Here is a 6,000-nt window from a genome sequence, read left to right as displayed (position 1 = left end):
CTCATGTTTAGGCTGCCGAGGCCGTTGGTTGGAGGAGCCGCAACAACCTCCCTGAGTTCTGGAGAATAGAAGGCCACTTTCTCTTCAGTTATCTGGTGATTGCTCAGGGCTTCACTATGATCTTGCTCTGATATGATTAAGAAGTTGGCCTAAAGTGGGTTTACATGGATTTTGTTATTACAGTCTAAAATTTGGAGGTAAAATAACTCAAGAGGATGCTGATTCAATTTTGGGGATCGCCATCGTATATCCTATCCTATCTGCTTTTTACTTCTGAGGGGTAAAAGCTGGGTCAAGGGCCCAGGACCAAGACAAGGTCTCTGTAGGCTCTTAATAAGGCCTTCACAGCTTCCCATGTTTTAACCAGTAAAGACTGGTGATAATTTTCAATCTGGAGTAGAAAAACAACTTTTTGTACCTTTTATTGAAGGGAAAACCTTTAAAACATCTGAACAAAAACCAAAAAAAAAAAACAGAATTTAGATGATAAAATAATTTTTAAGCACTTACTTTTAATAAAAAAAAAAAAATCAAACAACATTTATCAACAGTAATTATCCCATTAAGTTTGTTGCATGGTGTTCTATAACTGTGTTAAACAATTTTAAACACAAATAGGAAATGGAAGTAAACATCAAACTGTCAGAGAGTACACAACCACAAACATCTACTAGTTCTAGGTGGTGACAGGAGTTTGGTTAGGAAAACTTATTTGGTGCTTTTCCACCCCGTGGTGCAAAAACAAACTATTTGGATCACAATGGCAATGCTGGAACAGCCATGTAGGAAAAAGGTAGCACGGCTTGGCACTGGCTGTCAGCTAAAAAGCAAACAGAGTAACAAAGTTAATCAATATGATTTAAGCTTATAACTTAATCAATGTTGCATTTGCTCTCCATTTGCCCAGCCCAGTATGTCCAGTATACATGCAAACTCCTCCAAAGCTGCTTAGAAAAGAAACCCGCTACATGACCTAAATGTTAGATGGAGACATGATGATATGATAAATGCACAAAAACGTACCAAGCAGCAGCACACATGCAAGCATATGGACATTTTCCCGAGGGTGATGACAGCAAGAATAAATTTCTGCCGAGTCTTTGAGGTTATATGATCTATAAGGTCACCAAAAAGCACACATTACTCATGGTACAGTTTTTTCTTTCATCATTTTATTATCTTTTGTGGATTTTTCTCACATCATCAATCTTTCGGGGACTGTATTTTTAGCTATTACTGAAGTCTGTTAGCAAGTCTTTGCTTTTTAAGAGAGAAAAGAGAGGCTGCCGCCCTTTCTGCCATTTTTGTTTGCTTTTGAAATTCACTGAATTAAAAAAAGATTACTTGTAATTCCTGTATAGTGCATTTATATCCCAATAAATTAAATGTGAACACATTCAATTTTGGGGATCGCCATGGTATACCCTATCCTATCTGCTTTTTACTTCTGAGGGGTAAAAGCTGGGTCACAGTCGTGTTAATTCTGAGAGCAATTGTTGATTTAGTTGAAACCACAGTCTTCTGACTAAAACATCATTTAGTTTTAGTCTAATTTTAGTCAACTAAATATCATAAGATAACAGGAGACTAAAGCTAAATTTTAATTAGTTCACTACAATACGAAGTGTAAAAGTTTGTTGCACACGGTTTATATTCCTTGACATCAAACATCAAATGTATCCATACTTTTTAATCCAGTCTTCCTCCCAGGCATCGACATTTCGTGTGTTTTCATGAGGACCGTTTTTATTAGTCTATGAAAGTGTTGATTAATTAATAATTAATTAATTTCATATTAGTTTTCGTTCACATGAATTTGTTTTTATTTAGTTATCATTTTGTTTTCCTAAGAAGAAAAGTTTGATGAAACTATGATGAAAATGAGTAGCGAACGACATTAAGACTGAACATAATGTTTCCAAATGGAATCATTTCCTGAAACAACTTTTTTATTTTTGCTTTCTGTGTTCAACTTGCTTGATCACTATATTTATGTCACCTTCTTTAAACTAGGTATGGGAGCAGAAGGAGAAAACCACCAGTAAGCTAGCAAAGCTTAAATTTTTGCTTACAATATTCTAACCTCTGTCGTTTGCCTCTACAAAGACATCATTTGCTTTAGAGATTACCGATATGGTCTGCTGCATTACTGTGTGCTGCAGCCCATCCACAAAGGTACCAACTTTATCATATTTATTTATATTGATACCAGTGCAGTATAGACTCATACAAAGTGTTTGGAAGGAAAAACATCTGTACTTCTTTAAGTTGCTTGAAGACGTTTCACCTCTCATCCGAAAGGCTTCTGCAGTTGTTGAGCGTGTAATTCCCTGCTTCCTGACATGTATTGTTTTTACATTGGGGTGTTAAATAGTCACTGTGCCCCGTTACCTGCCAGCAGGCGTGACTGCCTAAACATGAGGCCAAGAGCATTTTCCATTTTATGCCCACTTTCTTCTCTTTCATCTTTGCAGACAGGATTATTTTTAAACTCAATCACACATCCTACTGGGTCAGATGTTTTGGCTCTATAATTGTTGGTGTCTCTGAAGAGGCGAGTCTTGACTAAACAAAGTAATTTTTCAATTTTTAGTTGAACTTCCGAAGGCTGACTCAAAGGCAAGAACACCAAAATTAATTTATCAGAAAAGTTGTCTACAGCATTGCATTGGACAAAGACTACTCTGTCCAATGCAAAACCTTAACAATTATCTGGTTAAGACTTGTGTCAAAAAATTAGTTTATAGGACTGCATTCTTGGAAAAATGGAGGCATGTCAGGAGTCTTTCAGTCATGGCTCCTAAGGATTCATTTGTTTGATAGTGTAGTGTGACTTCTGTTAGAGAGTCATATGTCAAAGCGCTTGACCAACATGCTATGTGGCACATGGGAATTAATACGACTAAATAACCTCCTCTTTATCGCCAATAAAACCTGACTATGTGTCAAACATCAAAAGAATCTAATATGTTTACGAGTTATGTAACACCAAGTAGTAATAAATCTATGAACAAAAGAGACCAGTGATAAGTTTATTGGTATCCATCTTCTCATTTTGTTCACAGTTACTGGCATCACTTGTTTACCTATAATTTTCATGCGCTATGAAAGCCTTGTTGAAAGAAGCTTTGTTATCACTTTACTATGTCTCTCTCTGTACGACTGCCAGAAACCTCAACAGCACTGAAAGCAAAGCCACATTGTTCCGTGAAGCAATAAAGTGGTTTTTATTGTGCAAATCTGATCTGAAGGCTCACTATAAGTGCTTTGAGTCCTGTGATACTCTCATAGCCAGCATGTACTGAGTATTCATTTTGGGTGATATGAAGACCACCGATTTGGTTCAAAGCCAGACTTCAGATACCAGTAACAAACCTTTTCTTTCAGCCTGTGAATGTATGGAACGTGGTCACACTGCTGTTTCGCTGTTCACTAGTCTTCACCTCAAAACAGGTGTCTGTGAAAAGAAAAGGGAATGGTGATTGAGAGAAAATAAGGAATGCTATTAAGGGGAACTAATGCAAATGTGTATGCAAAATCCAGAATTAAGGGGGGCACAAAGAAGTGACTGTATGATGTGATTACTCACCTGTTCTCTCCAAGGTGTTTGGGCAAATGCTTCCCCTGGGGTCCAGACACCATTTAAAGGTTCCGGGAGCGACTGTGGGTTAAGAGAGTGTGGTGAATCTTGTTGTGCTTGGGTTTCTGGGTTTTTATAATATTGGGTTTGGTGTAAAATTAAAGTGTGAAATATTTATTAATATAAAAACGTGAAGTGTATTTCTGTATTTTTTTATTCAAATTGATATATTGTATACTGTGGTGGAAGGTTGGGATTTAAGAATTTACCTGAGAGTGGAAGAATGGTTTAGTCTGTGACAGCTGAACATATTCAAGGCTGCCAGTTGTCATTAGAGAGGGTGGATTGTGCTGTGAAGAAGCTCGACGAGTGAATTGTTTGTAAGGAGAGCTGTATGGCAAATAAATACTTTTTGTTCCACTACACTTGCCTTGGTCCATCTCACTGTGTTTCCAGCTGCTAAGGGCCGCCCTGTTACAGGGACTCTCAAGGGAATATCAGTGGTACTAAAGGTAGCTGTAGATAATGTTACATCTGTGAGATGATTATGAGTATTTTTTTGTCTAATGGTTAAATTTTTATTTGTGAAGAAGTTCATGAATTCATTACTAGCTAACGTTAAAGGAATGGTCGGCTCAACAGAGCTCTGACTTTTTGTCAGCCTGGCTACAGAGAAACCTGGGGTTGTTCTTGTTTTCTTCAATCAGTGATGAACAGTAAGATGTTCTAGCTTTATGTAGGGCGTTCTTATAAAGCAGCAAACTATTTCTCCAGGCTAAATGATGAAATTCTAAATTTGTGATACGCCATTTCCTCTCCAGTTTACGAGTTATTAACTTGTAAGCTGGAGATCATTAACAAGATAATCGACCTCTATTTGTGTAGCGTTCAGGTAGCTGCTCTGCTCTGTGTTGGCACAGGCCATTGAAGATGATAACTATGGGTGGATTATATTCTGAAACTTAGTTACAGCACTTTCAGAAAGACATCTACTGTGATGAAATCTGCTTCCCACTGCTCTGCAGTCAACTAAATTTAAATATTATTAGGAAATGATCAGACAGGAGAGGGTTTTCATGAAACACTGTTAAATGTTCAGTTTCTATGCCATATGATAAAATAAGATCTAGAGCATTAATTAATGGCACCACTCTGTGTTAACTAATAAACAGAGTGGTTTATCACACAAAGAGAGTGGAAAGAGGTGATTGAAGATGAAACATTCACTGCTTCATGAGCAGCCTAGGATTTGGTGTGCAGGCCTAATGATTAGGCTCTATCTAAATGGAAAGATTTAAGCTTACTCTTAAAAATAGAGAGGGTGTTCATCTGCTGAATCCAAACTGGGAGCTTACATGTTCCACAGAGGAGGGGCCTGAAAACTGAAGCGTCTGTGTCCCATTCTAAGTTTAAATATCCTGTGAACCACAAGGAAACCAGCAGTCTGAGAGTGAAGAGCTCTACTGGGGTGATACAGCACTATGAGGGAGAAATATGCTCTCTCTGTCTAGTCCCTGTCAGTACTCTCACCGCAGCATTTTGGATTAACTGAGCTTTTGGAACAAGCTGATAATAATAAACTACAAAGTCCAACCTAAAAGTAATAAATGCATGAACTAGTTTTTCAGCATCAATTTCAGAAAGGCTGTTTCTATTTTTAGAGATATTGAACAAGTGCAAGAATGCAGTCCTACATATTTGTTTTATATTGCCATCGAAACAAAAGTGAAAAAGTGCATCAGTCATGAAGTTAAATCCAAAAACAGGTATGTGTCATGACTCTCTATTTATTAGTTCTTGTTCGGTTGTAAAACTTTTATTACCACCATAGTTATAACTGCTCATAGATGCTTTCGATGTGACAATGCAGTGAAATGAACCTTGACTGTCAGCATCTGCCACCTACACAGATTTTCTAAGTCTGTGTATGATCTCAAATGTTTGACGTGGACGCTCCTGGAACGGAATGAAACTGTTAGTGAAAGATAAAATGTTTTCTTTACACGGCTTTGGTGTTTACTGCATACATCCACATGCTACGAAATCAAAGTACACAAAAATGCCTTTTTATTTTTTTTGGCCCAACTTCTGATAACCAGACAGTTGCGTGAGAGAACTTTAAATTCACCAACTATGCTTGTTGAATACACAATTCTTAAAAGCAGTGCGTGGGTTTTTCATGGATGTGTGTTATATATAGTCTAGTATTCAAATTCAGATCAAACATTTCAGATGAGACTTAAACGGTGAGTCGACTGTAGATTTAAAAAGCTGCAGAGAATTCACTGGTTTTAGAATTGTTTGGTAAATTCTTCTACAATAAGCCTGAATAGTATAAAACGTGTTGTCTGCACACTGCCAAGTGATCTAGAGTACAGGCAGTAGAATAACGTAGGTTATTTTAGGACCCTTTTACCCCA

The 6,000-nt window shown here is 37.3% G+C and overlaps 1 long non-coding RNA gene across 1 annotated transcript; it reads right to left on the bottom strand.

Annotated features, from left to right (window-relative positions):
• Positions 1 to 333: 333 nt before the first annotated feature.
• Positions 334 to 3,461, bottom strand: LOC146561462 (uncharacterized). Its single transcript, XR_014894748.1, has 3 exons — positions 3,376 to 3,461; positions 1,024 to 1,115; positions 334 to 820 (listed from the first exon to the last, which is right to left on the bottom strand). It is a non-coding gene; the product is annotated as an uncharacterized LOC146561462 (long non-coding RNA).
• Between the last annotated feature and the right edge of the window lie 2,539 nt (positions 3,462 to 6,000).

The sequence above is a fragment of the Mchenga conophoros genome, linkage group LG13, assembly GCF_057382185.1.
Source record: "Mchenga conophoros isolate Kocher_MC1m ecotype Shallow Benthic linkage group LG13, M_conophoros_male_GT1.1, whole genome shotgun sequence".
NCBI lineage: Eukaryota > Metazoa > Chordata > Actinopteri > Cichliformes > Cichlidae > Mchenga > Mchenga conophoros.
This window is presented reverse-complemented; position numbering and strand designations above follow the sequence as displayed.